Raw genomic sequence first — 19620 nt, forward strand, 5'->3', positions numbered from 1 at the left:
GATTATTCAATTTAAGAAAATAGCTTTTCATTTTCCTGATACCTCTCACTTCGCTTCGTTTTGTGTATTTCTTTATGGATGGTGCGTTATTTGTAGATCGTAGAACAAAAAAAAGTCGTAGAATTTTTTGCTGTTTAAACCGGGTTAACCTTTTACCTAGGAAATGAAACCAGTTGGGTTGTGAATCTGGTTTATTGTCTATGCTGATAACGTGTCGTGGTTCTGGTGCCTCTCTTGTTTTCTGAAGACCCATTGATTGTTACTGCCCATTATTTTCGCTACGGATCATGTTATAATTTTTTTTTAACAATAAAACCGTCTAGAAAGAGGCACTCGATTCAGAGCGATCTAAGATTCTTATTCTTGTAAACACGGATGTTTTAATCGATCCGGATCCACTGTGTATCGTGAACAGCTTTTCTCGATGTTTGTAAACATTATCTCCATAAATTTCGTTCGTCAACCCCCAACCCCCAACCCCCTCCACTCCCACCATTGTCTGGAAGCCCTTCCCCACTGACAGAAAAAATATTATTTTTGACATGTATATCTGAAGAAGTGTGTTAAGCCTTCTTTTATCTTTCATAACTTCATAAGATGAACGGCTACAATAGGATGGGTGACCAATTTGTGTTTTTATTTTATTTACTGGACGCCGATTTCACTCGATACAATATTTTTATTTTTTTTGGTTTACCTAAGGATGAGACAAGGCCATCTATATCAGTTTTATACATTTCCTCGCGTGACCCCTACATACAGAAGACATCAAAGTACAGCAAGTCGAACTTTTGTGTATCTGATTATGAGGGAGATTTTTATGAACAGCCGGCAGAGTCTACACGAACACGTAGTAAGTTAATATCACCATGTCACCTGTACATCGGCGGTCTTTGGCTCTTACTGGCAGGTTTGTTATGAGGTATTTTAGGACTAACTGTCATGAATTTTATAATTTTTTTTTCAAGCACACCTGTTATGAATATACTTTTACTCGATTATGTCTTTTGTAAGTGCATATTATTTCATACTACTCATTCGGAGTTAGTGTTTGTTCTAAATGTTGTACACTATGCATCATTAATATGCCTATTTTCACTCATAGATGTTTAGTATATTGCAGAGTGTATAGAGGGTAGGTAAAAGCTGTTGTCAGGGTCCTCATTTTCCTCGTCATATATTGCAAGTTCGCGAGGAATAACCTTCCGAGCTGCGGCTGACATGGTCAAGAAATTAAATACGTAGTTTGTATTTCTGGACAAACGTGATCTTACCGAGTACGGCAGCTTACAAAGGAAACCTAATATTTCGCTAGGGAACGTTTCCACGACTTTAGCCCTCACGTGACTTTGCTTGCTGTTTGGTTTTGCGAGGTTTTGAAGGGTTTCGTTGCCGTTCGTTGGTGTTAAAAGTGACTTTGATCGCTCCTGGGTATATTTCTATTTGTTCGTTCTCGAAGAAGTGATATATGATTACATGAAGACAGTCATAGTACTAGGGAGCATGCGTGGGTGATCGCTATGGATGACCTCCCTAGGGGGGTAGTGTCATCAGTGCACCTCATTCGGTGCAATGCAGCATTACTTAAGGTTCTTTGCAGCGCCCATTCGGCCCCTAGCCGCAACTACCTTCATTCCTCTTACTGTACCTCCGTTCATAGTCTTTTTCTTCCATCTTACTGTCCACCCTCTCCTAACAATTGTTTCATAGTGCAACTGCGATGTTTTTTACAAGTAACACCTTTCACATCTTTCACTGTCAATTTCTGTTTCAGCGATGAGTGACCTTAGTTGCCCCAGTGTTTGGCATAATGCCAAAAATCTATATAAATAAGAAATTATGAAGAGCAACATTGTAGTACCTATGATCATACTCTGGAACCCATTGAAATGCTCAAGAACAGCAAAGGAGAGGATATCTAGGAGTTTTAAACACCTTCGCTCAGCATAATAAATTGTTAGATAATCGAGATGTGGTTATTCCTAGAAAATGATTTCCCATCACTTAACACCCTATCAATATGGGGTACATAGCTACATATTTTTCATGAGTGTTTGGCTATTGCCATATATGTATGTAAATACGTACATGCATTTTGTCATAAATGCATAGAGAAGCATTGGTAACCGATAAATATTAATCACAGAGAATCCTGACCTTGAATACAAAGCGCCCCTGTGTGCCCTCGGTCTAAATATTTTGCCGGGAAGCTCGACTACTCGAATCACTGATCGTCCCGGAAAAGATCCCGCCATGGCCCATCGTCTTCATCAGATTCGTACCCGCACTGTAGTCATGACGAGACGCAGCAGCGACGACCTTCGCTGTCAGTCATTGCAACCTTTGTGGATTTCATTATTGTTACCGGCTGCCTATAGGGTGAGGTAATATAGTGAAGTCCATAGCTGCTGAATAAGGTGAGACGTTGATGCATGAGGGTTGATGCATGAACACTCGTGTCCTTCTTTACTCGTAGAGAAATCTGTTTCTTGACGTCCTTCGACGTCTTTGTGACCAACAAGTAGTTGAAATTTCCCTAGGATGCTTAAAAGTTCTTTGCATAACGTCTGTGATTAATGGATTACATTTTAACGTATTAATAACTTGAGAGAGAAAGAGAGAGAGAATGACGATAATTATAATCAATCCCACTGTGGGAATGGGAAGGACTTTCGATCCTTGTCCTTACAATAACATTGTGCCTTGTTGATTTATGCACGATGGGACTAAGGTAACAAACTCATCCAAAGAATACCTTTATTTACAGGACAACTTTTCGGTCTATGCTGTTGTTAATTTATTGTAGGACATTAATAACGGAGTCATATAACGTGTGAATGATGAAGCTCACGTTTTGATTTTTGAAAAATGCTAACGAAAGCTATGTGATTTCTTTTTCATTGAAGGAGTTTATTCCTTCCATTTGATTGGTTTCCTTCTGGTATGAAGTCATCAAATGCTATAGTACCTTCGTAAGTTCATGTTTTGCTCTTTTGGAAAATGCTAACGAAAGTTATATGATTTCTTTTTTATTGGAGTTTATTCCTTCCATTTGATTGGTTTCCTTCTGGTATGAAGTCATTGAATGCTATAGTACCTTCGTAACCAAGGTACCAGTTCATGCGGGCATAAGTAGTTACAATTTAATTCTTTCCCACAAACAATACTTCCTTTGTTGTGACTACGTCCTGTAGATGTCAATCATCTCATCTCACCGTGTAATGAAGGCAACAGTGATTATGTATTGACACGCAAGGTAACAGCGTTTCTCACAATGCTTCGGTGGCCTCGAAGTAGAACATCATTTTCTTGACATTCAGCGGAGACCTTTGCTTGTTAATGCGCTCCCACTTTTCACTTTAGGGATTCATTGAATCAGTTGATGAAGTGGAGAGCCATTGCTACCCACAGCTGTTGCATCTGATTAGTTATGAAATCATCCAGGTGTGTGCTCTTGAGAGATGTAGAGAAATGTTTTGGTGATGTAAGAAATGCAGATGCCTGTATCTAGGTTGAGAGGTGTATGGATTTATTTTACACAGGCTGCTTCAGCTGTCGTATATAATATATATATATATTATAATATATATATATATATATATATATATATATATATATATATGTGTGTGTGTGTGTGTGTGTGTGTGTGTGTGTGTGTGTGTGTGTGTAATTCTTTGCGCCTAGTCCCAGGGTTAATATCAGTTTGTAGAATTATGTTATGTATTTAGATTCAATTTAAATGCTCAACTGAAAATATTCCTATTATCAGAGAATGAATGCTCTATTTACAACAAGGTCTTTTTATAAATCCTTTACGATTGCTTTCAGTTATAAATGAAACAGAAACTTCGTTTATCATTAGCTGGCACTAATTGCCCTTTTTCTTATTCTATACTTCAGTAAGTCTAATTGTCAGAACTTCATCTACACCAATGGCTTCGTCTCTAAATGATATAATTACCCTTTCTTAAAGGAACTTGGTATCACAGAGCTCCAATTACGAAATCGTCAGGGGCCTATCGTTCATCCCGCGTGTGTCACATAATTCGGATAATGAGGGTAATTGGTTAATCGCATTCAGGTCACTCTTACGAAGTTTTATCTCGTCCTTCGCCTCATACCCCCCTGTTGCTTGCAAGAGCTCAACGTTTTGCTTGACTGGTCACGAGAATTCATCGAAGTGAATAAAAAAAATAAAAAAAAATCCCAGCAGGTGATTAGGGTCCGATACACGCAATGCCGGATTACGGAGATTCGATTTTGTAACTACTGAGAGAGAGAGAGAGAGAGAGAGAGAGAGAGAGAGAGAGAGAGAGAGAGAGAGAGAGAGAGAGAGAGAGAGAGAGAGAATGTAGGAGTTGTGTTCGTGATATTCCATGCAGCATTTTTTCAATAGATATGATATGTAGTACTGATTAATTCGTTTGGTTAAGAGTCTTCTGAAGGAGACCAACAGGTCATAGGGTATTTGTTCACTGAAATTCCTAGTACTGAAATATAGAACAGGCTTACTTCATCATTTTTTTTTATACTCTTGAAATGGCACGATGACAGGTGTTCCATGGTAGGGGCGACTTTGTAAGTTTTCTTTTTTCATCCCTCGGAAATCCACTCTGCAAAGACATCGTATGTTCCAGGTCCCATAAAATGTTTCAGCTGTCACGTTTCTAAGGCTTTATACTACATTCTCTCTCTCTCTCTCTCTCTCTCTCTCTCTCTCTCTCTCTCTCTCGTCCTCTGAGTCTCTCTCTCTATCTCTCTCTCTCTCTCTCTCTCTCTCAAATGTTGTAACTGCACTCTTAACATTGTAATGTTATGATAGCATACATGGAAGCCGGAGCTTGGTCTGGTGTTTACGTGTTGAGAAATAAATATGACTGCCGCCAGTTTATGTAAGTCTTCGCAACTTGGAACCGTGTGTGTTCCTCGGTGAATTAATTTCTCATTGGAGTGCAGCTTCTCCAGGAAGAACCTAAAATGGAGTGTCTGGAAGATTCGGCTGAACATAACCTTATTCCCCTTTCAGCAGATAAGGCCGCCTTTAGGCATGAATATAGGCAACTTTAAACAGTTGCAAATATCAAAGAGCCGTTAAACATCCCCACTCTTGACGTTTATTCTCTGTTGTAAGGATGAAATGTTATGTATAGTTAGAAAAAAATAGTTTGTCAAAAATTCGGTGATAGATGAAGCTGCATAAAATTCAAAGAAGATTCGTTTAACAAACAATAAATTACGATTATGAAATTAAGTGTTACAACATTTTGAGTTTTACTTCATCAGACAATTTAGTGGAATATCCGTAACATTTATTTATGAAAATAAAACCTGTTATTATGTAGTAAAGGATGGAGATGATCCTTTGGATATTTTATTATTGACATGAAACTTTACACTTGATTTTATTTTTTGAGGGGGGGGGGGGGTGGGGGTTCACGTGTGAATTCTCGTATGTTGCTTAAAATACATTTTGCAGTATTTGGGTTCTTACTGTTTTGTGTGTGTTTTGTTTTTAGTAAGATTTTATTGACAATATAATTTTAGTACCACTTTGCAATAATGGAAACAGTTGAACCAAGCCTAGAGCATAATATATTTTAATGATATATGCTAAAGCTAATATAATTTTCTCTGTAAAGTAATTTTGAATGTTTATGCGCAACTCTGTTTTATTTGATCTTTTCATTCTGACAGTTGTAGATATATGCAAAAGAGTTTGATCAGAGAAAGTTTACAGGTGAAGCTTTTCTTTCCTAATTTCTCTTTCTCACAGGAGTACGTTCACAATTTCTCTTCTTTAGTCTCCGATCATATTACATTCTCAAAGACACGTCTATTGAGCCCTTTTTCCCCTCAGTGACGTTTACAACTGAGTCCCTCTCTATTCCCACAAGCACTTTCAGCGCCTTGTCGACGTGATCGGTATGGTCTTGATCTGCCACCTCGGTGGCCGCGAGTTCGATTCTCGGGCCACTGAGGTGTTAGTGATGCTTATTTCGGGTGATAGAAGTTCACTCTCGACGTGGTTCGTAAGTCACGTATTAAGCCGTTGGTCCCGTTGCTGAATAACGACTGGTTCCATGCAACGTAAAAAGACCATACAAACAAACAAAAACACTTTTGTAATTTCACTCCACGGGACTTCGTCAATGAATTTATAATTTGACCTTTTCGCATAGGCTTTGGCAACTTCCATGCCACATCCACTGCCTTAGTATACCCTTTTTCTGACGAGATAGATTAACCGTGAGGAGGAAACCTGGAGGAAGTTGAAGTTTTAGCAAATGAGCTCATTTCAGTGGTTTATTATGAAAAGTGGTTTATTTCCAAATTATAATTGTACTTGTGCGGGGCTCTAGACTAATCGAAAACGCTGAAAGTTTTGTAATTAGTTATTAATTTATAAATATCCATTTACGTGAAAATGCAAACATTTATTTTAAGTAAGGATTTTTAAATAATTTTTGTGCAGTTACAACAAAGTAATTGGACGTGAAGTTACTTCAGTCGAGAGAGAGAGAGAGAGAGAGAGAGAGAGAGAGAGAGAGAGAGAGAGAGAGAGAGAGAGAGAGAGAGCTCTGTTTGTTTTTCTGAAGGGAACGAAAATAAATAAAAGTATCTGGTTGAGTCCACGTCCGGATTCATGCCTGCATGGGTGAGCCTCGCCACATCTTTTATCTCGCGGAGAGAGAGAGAGGAGAGAGAGAGAGAGAGAGAGAGAGAGAGAGAGAGAGACGCGGTTACCTCTCATTAAAGTAAGACAAGTCGACGTGAAAACGGATAATTACCTCATGATCTGGCAAGCAACCACGTCAACATCTGATGGAAGAGCTACCGGGCTTGGAGCGCATTTCACTCCCTCGAGAGCTCCCTTTCCGCTTTTAGTTTTCTGGAAAAGAAAACTATTGGGGTGGCATTTTCTGTTCGCCCTCAGATCTTAAAATCTACTAGGTCTGGAGGGCTACAAGTTGGCATGTTGATGATCCACCTTCGACTCATCAAACATACCAAATTGCAGTCCTCTAGCCTTAGTAGTTTTTATATTATTTAAGGTTAAAGTTAACCATGATCGTGCTTCTGGCAACGCAACAACACAGGCCACCACGGCCGGGTGAGAGTTTCATGAGCATTAATACCGAGACCAGTCAGGCCACCGAAAGACAGATCTCTTTGAGGGGGGCCTTTGATTATGCGCTGTGCAGAAAACTTCAGGCTTGCTGTGCACTGGATAATTACCGAAGCATTTGTCTCCTGTGCATTTTGACGGTGTTTGTGCTGTTGCAACGAAAGTATATACCCCATTAACGATGGTGAAATCATTCGAGGTTGAAACTTGCTCAAGGACCTCTTTGTACGAAAGAAAAAGAGACGTTGCGTGATATAGGTTTCGTGTAGGCTTTCTTGCCGAAGTTTCTTGCACATGGCAGGTGCAATTGCTTTCCGTTATCTCTCTCTCTCTCTCTCTCTCTCTCTCTCTCTCTCTCTCTCTCTCTCTCTCTCTCTCTCTCTCTCTCTCACACACAGATTTTATTTACCTTTATCATCTATTAATTTACTAGTTCTGCTGATTTCTACGCCAGTAGTCCGTAATTTGCCAGTTTGAAATAAAATAATCTCATAAATCCCACAAAGGTTTCTAACATTGTTCCTAAATACTGACACCGAAGAACTATGAAGTTATACACAAAACTATTGTAAATGCATTGGTAACATTGTTGTGTTTATCCTTTGTGCCTTCAGATCTTATGTGCTTTAGCGTTTTCTTCCTTACTGTATTATTGTTTGTATCAGAGGCAGTATTTAAAAGATTGCCAAGAGGTATGTTAATAACGATCTTGATGTTTTGGATGATTCAATTTATTTTTGTGGTAAATCATGTGTGTACCCTGTAAGGGGGTAGTGCCCTCAGTGCACCTCATGTGGTGCAGTGTAGGCATTCCTAAAGGTTCTTTGCAGCGTGCCTGTGACCCCTAGCTGCAACCCCTTTCATTACTTTTACTGTACCTCCGCTCTTATTATCTTTTTCCACCTTACGTTCCGCTCTCTCCTAACAATCGTTTTATACTCGTAGTGCAACTGCGCTGAAGATTTTATAGGTCCTAGTGTTTGGCCTAAAATTCTATATTCTATATTCTAGTCTATACCCGAATAAATCCATTCTTATTTTCTTCGTGAGATTTTTTTTCTATAAATCTTGTGAGTGACGGTTATTTAATAAATTACATATTTTTTCAATGACCAACAGCCAATTTAGATTACATTTTAGAAATCGTATTTAGTTTGGTAATAAATTTTACTTAACCAGGTTGTAATGCAACGTTTTTGCTACAGTTACTTGTTGACCCAGATCAAATATTGTTACTGTTAGGATTCAATGAACAGGTTAAAAAGATTTAGAGTTTGAGCTTCGTGTTTATTATTAGATTGTAAATAAGTTTAATCTGTACTAGTTTCATTTGATATATTACCTTTACAATCAGCTTAGATGATCAACAAGCTAGGCCGAAGATATTGACGACCTCTAAAGCAGTCCCCGGCGCATTGTCCTTTCACTTTGCATGAGCGACACAGTGGCGGCAGCCCCGTGTAGAAATGACCTCGTGGATTCTATATAATAAATACCTCATTTTTCTAGGTGTTCCCAGTGGGTGGAGGATCACAGTTTGCCGTCCATTTATGTAAAAAGGCGTTTACTTCAAACGCGGCAATTATGGCGCGATGGACTGCCCATCAGGCGCCATTCTTCAAAAAAGGTTGGCCTCCCTGGCTTGTCTTCAGGGCAAGACGCAGATACATAGACTCACTCAAACAACGGTTTGCGACGTCTTACAATGAGTGGAGAATGACTTGGGTTGTAGTCTGTTCTTGCCATTAGGTGTGAAAGAAACTCCGTGACTTCATAAAGAATCTGTGACACTCCGTAATGAGTAATTAGATGGTAGAATCCGGCGTGTGCATTGTTATGATCCCACTTGGTGTTCCAAGATGAAGAACAATCGAATATTTAACATCTCTAAACGTTTATTAGTTTGTTTTCATTTCAAATCTAACTTCTGACTAGTTTCATTAATACTGATGAAGTGATAAGTAACTTCGGACTAGTTTCATTAATACTGATGATATAATAAGTGACTTCTGACTAGTTTCATTAATATTGATGATGTAATAAGTAACTTCTGACTAGTTTCATTAATATTGATGATGTAATAAGTAACTTCTGACTAGTTTCATTAATATTGATGATGTAATAAGTGACTTCTGACTAGTTTCATTAATATTGATGATGTAATAAGTAACTTCGGAATAGTTTCATTAATATTGATGATGTAATAAGTAACTTCTGACTAGTTTCATTAATATTGATGATGTAATAAGTAACTTCGGATAGTTTCATTAATATTGATGATGTAATAAGTAACTTCGGAATAGTTTCATTAATATTGATGATGTAATAAGTAACTTCGGATAGTTTCATTAATATTGATGATTTAATAAGTAACTTCGGAATAGTTTCATTAATATTGATGATGTAATAAGTAACTTCTGACTAGTTTCATTAATACTGATGAAGTGATAAGTAACTTCGGACTAGTTTCATTAATACTGATGATATAATAAGTGACTTCTGACTAGTTTCATTAATATTGATGATGTAATAAGTAACTTCTGACTAGTTTCATTAATATTGATGATGTAATAAGTAACTTCTGACTAGTTTCATTAATATTGATGATGTAATAAGTGACTTCTGACTAGTTTCATTAATATTGATGATGTAATAAGTAACTTCGGAATAGTTTCATTAATATTGATGATGTAATAAGTAACTTCTGACTAGTTTCATTAATATTGATGATGTAATAAGTAACTTCGGATAGTTTCATTAATATTGATGATGTAATAAGTAACTTCGGAATAGTTTCATTAATATTGATGATGTAATAAGTAACTTCGGATAGTTTCATTAATATTGATGATTTAATAAGTAACTTCAGAATAGTTTCATTAATATTGATGATTTAATAAGTAACTCTGACTAGTTTCATTAATATTGATGATGTAATAAAAAAAAAAAACGTAACTTCGGAATAGTTTCATTAATATTGATGATGTAATAAGTGACTTCTGCTAGTTTTCATTAATTATTGATGATGGTAATAAGTAAATCTTACAGGATAGTTTCAATTAATTTATTGGATGATGTAATTAAGTAACTTCGGATTAGTTTATCCATTAATACTGATGATGGTCTAAAAGTAACTTCGGACTAGTTTTCATTCTCAATACTGATGATGTAATAAGTAACTTCGGAACATAAGTTTCCATTAATACTGATGATGTAATAGGTAACTTCTGACTAGTTTCATTAATATTGATGTAATAAGTAACTTCGGATAGTTTCATTAATACTGATGATGTAATAAGTAACTTCTGACTAGTTTCATTAATATTGATGATGTAATAAGTAACTTCTTACTAGTTTCAATAACACTGATGATACAATAAGTAACTTCTGACTAGTTTTATTAATACTGATAATAAAATAAGTAACTTCATGCTAGTTTCATTAATACTGATAATATGATAAATAACTTCTTACTAGTTTCATTAATACTGATAATATAATAAATAACTTCTTACTTGTTTCATTAAAACTGATAATATAATAACTAACTTCTTACTAGTTTCATTAATGCTGATAATATGATAAGTAACTTCTGATTAGTTTCGATAATACTGATATTATAATAAGTAACTTCTGATTAGTTTCATTAATACTGATAATAAAATAAGTAACTTCTGGCTATTTTCACTAATACCAATTAATATAATAAGTAATATTAGTTTTGTAATAAGCTGTTACGAAAACTATTTCCAGAGATGTTAGTTGATCTCTTCACGTTAACCCTCCTATGGAGAAGGAAACAAACCAGACTGATTATTTGATAGGTCATATTTAAACCCGGGGATTTGGGGGAGGGATTAAAAATAGCGCCTTTGTAGGTCAACTGCAGAGTATCTGAAGTAAAACACTCAGACAAGTCTTCCATCGCCAGCATAAACATTACTGTTATTCTGGAGTTCGGTGGCCTCGAGGGGGGGTTGCCGGATAATCAATTTCTCTGAAGGCTGTTCGGTGCTTTCGGCAACATTTCTTAGTAGGGGAGTGAAATGAATTTGCATTTTGGTTTCATGACCGCTTTGATATTCTAGACTGTGCTACTCGAGGATTGTTATGTGAAGCATTCGAACTTATTTGATGGATCAGTTTCGTTCCATTTTTGGTAGACCCCGGCCGACCGCTAAACAAAATTTTATATTTTATTTGCTCCTATTTTGTTGGATGAGGATTATACAGCTCTCGATCGAGATTGGCATCTGCAGAACCGGTTGCTTGCCCCCATCACCACCCATCCCCTGCGGCTTGAACTGGGCTGATACCAGAATAATGAAAATGACAAGACTGTAATTACCTGTACCTTGGTAGAGGATTCTGCCAGGGGATGAAAAACAGAGGTGCTGCATTTGTCAGTTGTGAAGGAAGGGCTCTCGTGGGTTTACTCAGAAATCGTTATTCAGGTCACATGCGACGTGCATCGATTGCAAGAGCTTGAGCTCCATATCAACATTTATTTTGAACGTAAGGTGGGAGGTTGTGTTCATTGTCTTATAATACAGTGTCATGGAAGCGTTCTTGAGACTCCGTTGAGGAAATGCCATCATTTAAAGAGTGATTAGTCGGCAAAAGTCAGCAGGCAGTCCTTGCAAGGAAAACGGGTTTCTATTGTTTTCTGCTCAAGATTAATTTTATTAATTACCAGATCATGGTTTTAGAACCGTTGAGGATAATGGATCTGTTATGAGCGTGAAAGGTCTTGTCTTTGTCTTCAGATACGTTTAAAAATCGGCCTGGTCCGAGGTTTATGTCCGAAGGCCAAGTCTTTTCCACTGGTTTTTCTGTTTCCAGGTAGAGGTTTGTTTTCATGTCGACAGGGGTGAGTGGGGAAGGCCCCGTTTCATAGAAAATGAATGCAATAGACCCTTTTTTTTTTCAGATCGATTGTCTGACGATTTTAAATGTTCTCTAGCTAGCAATTGATCTTTACATCTTTTACGGTAGAAGTTTATATCCTGCAGCGTGAATGGTGGACTTAGGGCTTTCACACACACACGAGCACGACCGAAATTATCTTGACAAAGCCGATAGCCGAAGGAGATCGCTAAAGCTTAGAACTGTAATACGTACAGTAATAATAAACTGTCGTTAGCGGAGTTGCCGTTGAGCCATACGGTAAACGTATGTGAGAGCATCTGTTGTTTCCTCATAAGCATCTCCCTAATCTGTGCGGTCCCGTCGTCCTCTACATAATGGAAAGGTTACTGAATGTGCAAGAAGAGGATGGTAGAAAGAGCACAATTGATACATCAGATGATGACTGAATGCTCCCGTTTTCCTTGTTAGAGTTTTGGTAAACAAGAACCAATAAAACCTATATCAAGTTATCCCTCGGCCGGGTAAAACGTAGATGCAAAGTAGTAAGGGTTGATTTTGAAAATTGGGTTTATTCTTCAATTAAGGGAGCTGTGTGGAAATGATGGGGATATCACTTTTGAATTCACAATGAAACATCGATAGCATTTTGTCCTATTGCAGGTATCAGTTTGTTTATTTCACTGTGAACATATAGTGCGCAGAAGAAAAAGAAGGTTCAAGATATTCAGCTTTAAAGTCTGACATCATTATTTTACTCTTGGAGCGTGAATTCCTGCTTACAGCATGGCATTGGGAAATGGAGAAGTTAGTGACGGAATAAAGAACGCGTTATTCTGGATTACATATCGACATATTGCCAGATAAAGCCTGTGATAATTGGTTAGTGTCAGTTGAGCAGCAACAAGAAGCCCCTTTTCCTCTAAGTTATCAGGAGGGATCTTATCTTAATTCAGCAATTACTTTACAAGGTTATGGTACACAGTGCATGAAAGCAGCGTATAAAACTGTGACCACTTCTCTCGATCCTTCTTTCCTAAGTTGTCAGAATTTTTTGAGATTATTCATGGCAGCCTATTATTTTTTTTAAATAATATTTATTGTATTTCATCTTTGCCTTCTCCTAAACTCATGGCTCGATTTCCATGGGAGGATTGCCGGACTTTTAATGTTAAGACTGTGTTCAGAAGAAATCGTCTGCGCGTAACCTTGAAGTGTCGTTGGTTTAGCGTTATCACAGTCATCCATATACAGTATTTGAACAATATTTAGAATTTAATGCATTTATTTTTGCCCTTGGTAAGTTGTTATAACATTTTGTCCTCATTTTTCTTTTCCTCTGAAAACTTTGGCGCTTGGCATTGTTACTAATGGATTGACTCGATTTTTGTCTTTCTCCCCCCTTGTTAACATCTATCAGTTGACGCAGTTTATGCCGTCTACCACGCCTCCTCATCCTCCACTTCTTTTCAGCAACAAAGAGAAGGCAGGAAAGGCAGTTGAGTAGAGAAGAAAAGGTTAATGTCTGAGGATAAAACTTATGGTTGATGGAAGAAGACAGTTTGGCAAAACTGGAGAAGTCAGAACATTTTTAATTTATTTAATTTAAAGCTGAAGGCACATTTTTAAAATGTATTTCAGTAGCTACTGTGACCTTCAACATGTGTTTCCTGATATCTTCGATACACGTTAAAATATAAAGAAATTAATAGATAAACTAAACTTGAACTTACTCTGTTAGAAGGCTCAGGTTAGTACTTAGCCTCTACGTATAATTGGTGAGGTGGAGTTTACTTTTAATTTTGTTCGTTTTTATATTTTGTAATATTTCATGTTATCTCTCGATTGATTACATGTTAAAGAGTTTACTCTCAGCAGCCCTAACTTATACAGCGAGTACATACATTTTCCTGTTGGTTTCATGTAATGTATGTTGGATTACATCGCAAAAAAGTGAATTTACATTATTATGTCTTATTTTCTATAATAATCGCGTTAATCACTGTGTACCCCATCTCTCTCCCGTCATAGTCACCATTCATCCCAGCTGGTTCCAGGACACAATGCATGAATGTTTTCAGAGCGTGACATCGAGTTTCAGGGTCATACGCGGAAAGCTTTCCTGTGGTTCATCCGTCTGGTGGTGGTCACAACGTCATCTGGTCTGAGCAGCGATTTGCTTGTTGAGGTCCATTGCTTCTCTCTGGTATTGGTCCCGTCATGTTAATTGGGAGTGTATTCGTGGGTTAAAAGTTCCCTAACGAATTGCTTTGTTGGTCGTCATTGTTTGCGTGTAAGGTAATACGTAAGAGCACCTACGACGTCGCTCGTAATCGACCGGAAACGTTTGCTTTAGTTATGAATTTTTCTTTATTGCAAATTATTCCTGAAACTTGATATGTGCTTACCCTTTCACACTGGATGACCATTAGAATTCTGGTTTGGCCGAAGTTATCGTTGCGTAAAAAGATGACTTAATGAACAAGTTGCGACTGTTGTTGGTTGTTATGAATAATTAATATTCCGCACGTGTGTGTGGTACGTAAACAATAGTACGACGTTGGCGACATTGTTGCAATGAAGCGTCAAATTGTTCAGGGGTGGGATTTCGTTAAGTAGTGCCCATTGTTCAGACGCCGTGGAAATTTTTATCTCGTGGCATATCAGGAGTGCTGGCTGGGAAAACAAACGGATTCTCTCAGGAACTCTATGCCCCCCCCGCCCCTCGTGTTTCTCATGATCATGACGTACTCGTATTGTGTGGTATGACGTTCTTGGGCTATATTGTTTCGTGGACGTGACGAATAGGTTTGCGTAACCCAGCGCGTAAATTTGGCGTTTCCATGGTAATCATGCACCTCAAGTTTGGAAGTTAGCCTTGGCGCTCCCTAAATAAGAGGCAAAATGAGAGAGTGGCGTTTCAAGGGTCTGAATTGGAAGTGTGGGAAATGGAAATTATTGTCGTTTTGTCTTTGAACTTTAACTACAGGTGGTAGTCTTCCGTTCATTTTTTTTCCTTCGTGGATTTTAACCGAGATCTTTTACGAAAATTAGGTAAAATATAAAGTAAGATGGTTCGTGTCATGCAAGTTAGGTTATCTCCATAGATTTAATTTTCACAATGGTTACTTACAGCACTGCATGATTGTAAATATCATAGTTTTTATTTGCGAATTTTGTTTTCTATCCTTGCATTATTAATCTATATAGGGAGTAAGTATATCTTAATTACAGGTAAGGAATTGGCTACCGGTTACAGGGTGACTCAAAACAATGACATTACTTTAGAAAGTAATTTTTGGGAATTGGTAATACTCATCTTGTACCTTCTCTTTAGGAAAAGTGGACTGTAAAAAATAAATGCATTCGTTCATTAACTAAAATTTTTTTATATATGCATGCAATCTTGACGTAAGAGAGTTGATCAATAATTAATATTAAATTATTTGAGTGAGCCAACAAAACTTGCCATGGCTCAACAGAAATAATTGCTTCATTTCTGTGTGTGTGTGTGTGTGTGTGTGTGTGTGGACAATTTCACTACTTCTACAGAATGTTTGTGCAGTTATATGGCAGAAAACCAGAGAAAAGTTAGTGATGAACAGAGAGCACAAGACTGGCATTGTCTCTCATTTAAGTGACAGTTCATATGCCATCTGGCTGCAACGACAGAGCGCTGTTGCTTGGATACCTTGTTGAGGCCTAAGGTTTGTGGTCTTCGTGACTTATAATTCCCACGCTGTTAGCTGCCTTATATAAAGCCAGTTTTTCTGGCTTGTAGGATCATCCAGTAGTGACTAATTATACTTGTCGGAGGTGTGTGGGATTGATAGTTGGCTTGTATATGTGACTATCATTGATGTGGGAATTTAACTACGTTATTAGATAGGTTCATGTACCTAATTTCTTGTGTATCTTTGTTGATAGGCGTCCGAATGTCCTTCAGTTGGTCACGCTCTTGGCTTTCTCAAATTGCCTATGTGGTATTCATAAAGAAGGCATTCAGAATGTTCGATCTGTTCCATCTCTTTCAGCGAGTATTTTGTATTAATTTTCTTTTCGAGTATGCTTATAGAGTATTTCTGAATGATACCGTAAATATGCATCGCATTGGAAAGATTTATCCTTCAAGGTAAATTCTTAGTTTCTCACGGCCTTCTTGGAGTTCGTTTCCCTCTTGTCTGGCTGCTCTTGAGGTTTGAATATTCGGTGTGACACGTTTTCGACGTCGCTGGTCTTCAAGCCAGTGAAGTGAAGCAGTTTTGGAGGTGGTCGTTTCTTCACCCATCTGAAAACCAGACGTTGTTCACGTACATTACAGTTATATTTAGGAGGATGCTAGCCGCTTGCTAGCCCCCACGCAGTTGAGAATAGCTGAAAAAATAGTAACCATAATGTATCCATGAACCAAACAAAATCTTCTTTCAGTTTTCTTCCGATGATTGAAGTAGAAACCCACAAAATTACTGTGTGTAACGTGTTTACTTGTAAGTATTTAGATTATATTTTACTCAACACTCGAGGAGTACTTTGAGGCCCTATCTGTGGCCCTTTTTCAAGAGATACGTAGGTTGTCAGCCTGGGTCAAAGCCCCCTCGAGTGCTAAGTAAAATAAATTGTAAATACTTCTAAGTAAACACGTTACACACAGTAATTTTGTGGGTTTCTTTTTAATATATCCATGCCCTAAACACCAACTAACAAAGTGTTTCCAACTACCATACTGTCTTTCGGAGCAATTACAACGACAGCCTTAAAATAAGAACGTCTACGACCTTCAGGAAGGAAAGATAGAACAGAATGAATCAAGTAAAAAATGCGCCAAAGTTTCTTCGGCGAAATCGAGTTTTCTGTGCGTATAATGCTATATGGCCTCTCCTACAGCGTTGCCAGACGCACTATCGTAGCTAACTTTAACTTTTAACAAGGTAAAAACTACTGAGGCTAGAGGATTGCAATTTGGGTATGTCTGATGGTTGGATAAACATAACAATTTGTAGCCCTCTAGCCTCAGTAATTTTTTAGATCTGAGGGCAGAAAGGAAAGTGCGGACGGACAGACAAAACCGACCCAATAGTTTTCTTTTGCAGAACACTACAAATATAACAGGATACTGTACTGACGCGGAAAATGAATATGTCTCGGTTGCAATTTATTCTTTCAACAAATAACTAATACCTTTCTGCCCGTTTGCTGGTCATCACATATGGGTGGATATTATTGAAAATAATGATAGATGTCTATTTTTGAATACCCTTGATTGCATCTGATGTCTAGGCCAGTCTCTTACGACGCTCCTGATTGGCTGTTGATAAGCTAATCACAGGGCTGGAAACTCTCAGTCTCTCGAGAGAGTTCACATGTGTGGGATCTATGTTCCACGGTTCCACCTCTGCTGAGTGATATACGTCTTTCAAAAGTATCCCTCAGGAGAGGTGGAACATACATCCTGCCTATGTGAACTCTCACGAGAGAGACTGAGAGGTTCCACCCCTGTCACTGGCTTATCAGCAGCCAATCAGGAGCATCGTAAGGGACTGGCCTAGACATCAAATGCACGGTTGATGTGAATCTACTATAGTATGAGAATGAGGAGATAATAGATTTTGAGATATTTGCTACTTATTTAAAGAAGGGAGCTGATAATCACTCACTGCAACACCTAATCGGGCGGATACAAGCCGGAGCCCACCATGCAGCTAGCCCTCGACCACAACACAAAGACTTCAGGATAATCCAGAAAGTCCGCTGGTTTCCGACACGTCGTCTGGTGAGGCAAAGGTTCCAAGGACTTCTTGGTGATGGGATGTTCCTTCGACATCATTAAGATCCGGTGTCATTTACCTTTGTCGTGTTTATTTTCCTTCTACCTGTATTTGCAATGAGACTACCTTAATGGTAGTTTAACTCCTGTTTTAGTTTCCTGTAAAAGAAAATCATTGAGATGGCTATTTGTCTGTCCGTCCATACTGAGGTTAGAGGTTGCAAATTGGTATGTTGGTCATCCACCCTCCAATCATCAACCTTACTAAATTGCAGCCCTCTAGACTCAGCAGATTTTATTTCAGTTAAATTTAGCCATGGGGACAGGCCACCACCAGGCCGTGGCTGAAGGTTTCATGGGCCGCGGCTTAGCGTTTCATACCGCTTTACACGCTCAGCAGACACCTCGATTACTCCGGAGTAACTTCGGTGCATTTTTTACTTGTTTTATGGAAATTGTGAGCTAGAATGTGACCAAAAGAATTTTTATCAGCACTGTTAAAAGTTAATCTTTTAGTTTTAGGTTTCTTATCTGCTAATGTCGAGGAGAGATTGATTTTGCGTGGTTAGATTGACCTTCATAGCTACGGATTTTTCCCTCGCTTTGAGAATTGTGCGGAACGATTTTATATTAAAAAAAACTTGGCATTACCTTATTTTCTTTAAAGACTTCAAATGCCATACGTGACTTAGCCCTTTTCTTCCAGCCCTCAGACATGTAAGGGAACGTGACCGCTTTCCGCTCCATTTCATATTATTATACTCATAAAGCAACGCTACTCTAATACGTACAAGAGTCATGCAGGACTTAGAGGAATTGTCATCTACTCCGTTCCTTATTTGCACCGTCTTAGTGCGTGTTATGGTTACGTGGAGGCGAGGAATGTTGAACGGTGATACTGCGAGTGAGAGCAGTTTGGTTTTATGTTTGTGTCTGGAGCTCCGTCTCGTGTGCGCAATTCAAGTCTCGCGCACGGTTGCGAAAATGTTATGAAATCGTCGCTCGTGTTTTGGCGTGGTATTTGTTTATGAGCTTTCGTCTCATAGTTTTTTTCTCCTTCATTTGATGTTTCAGCCGAACGTGACGTGTCACGGATAAAATCTGGTAACATTTGTAAAATGTGTTAGCGTTTAACTTCGTGTGGTATTACTTCATCGAATATAAAAGGTATATGATTTAATCGATTTGGTCCCAAAAATCTTGAGAACACAAAAATATCCATCATTCTGCGGCTTGTGAACCAAGCTATCGAAAGGTAGATGAGGGAGACAGTATGAAATTAGCAAAGTCTGTATATAAAAGTTAATGAGGAGACAGGCTTGTTTACTTGATTGTGTGGTCTGAACGTTTTTGTTTGTTTTCCTTTTCCCCAGCAGGAAAAACGTCTGACCTACGCAGGTTTCTTACCTGACTGCAATACCTACCGTGTAAAAGGGATTCCGAACTCTTATACTAGCAAAGTACTCTAGGAGAATGTGCTCTTTTGCCTAAATCCCGTAGACTTGCCAGACCAGGAATACCACCCAGATATAAAAACATTCAGAAATCACTTCACAGCGAGTTAGGGACGTGAAAGAAAGTTCGACTGCATGAGCAGAATGTTGCCAGTAGCACCTGAAGAATGAAATGGCCTTCGAGTCCAGAGTTTTGACGAGACTACCTTTGGAGATTGAATTTCGTTTTGAACCGAAGTGTTCTTGACGTTTAGCTTTATTGCATGGAATCTCATGCGTCTTAGAATCGTTCGTCGTTTTTTTTTTCCATATAGACCGTCATGCGACCGGTTTCTAGGACGTGACATAACCAAAATTTGGGTAGCCGCTGGCTGTCTCTCGAATTCTTGCGGTGGAGTTCAATACGTTGG

The 19620-nt window shown here is 38.3% G+C and overlaps 1 protein-coding gene across 3 annotated transcripts in view; it reads left to right on the top strand.

Annotated features, from left to right (window-relative positions):
* The window catches only part of LOC135198051 (protein crumbs-like), a 199131-nt gene that overhangs the window by 49509 nt on the left and 130002 nt on the right, over positions 1-19620 (top strand). The gene's annotated exons all lie outside the window — the stretch shown is intronic.

This window comes from Macrobrachium nipponense, chromosome 21 (genome assembly GCF_015104395.2).
Source record: "Macrobrachium nipponense isolate FS-2020 chromosome 21, ASM1510439v2, whole genome shotgun sequence".
In the NCBI taxonomy this organism is placed as follows: domain Eukaryota; kingdom Metazoa; phylum Arthropoda; class Malacostraca; order Decapoda; family Palaemonidae; genus Macrobrachium; species Macrobrachium nipponense.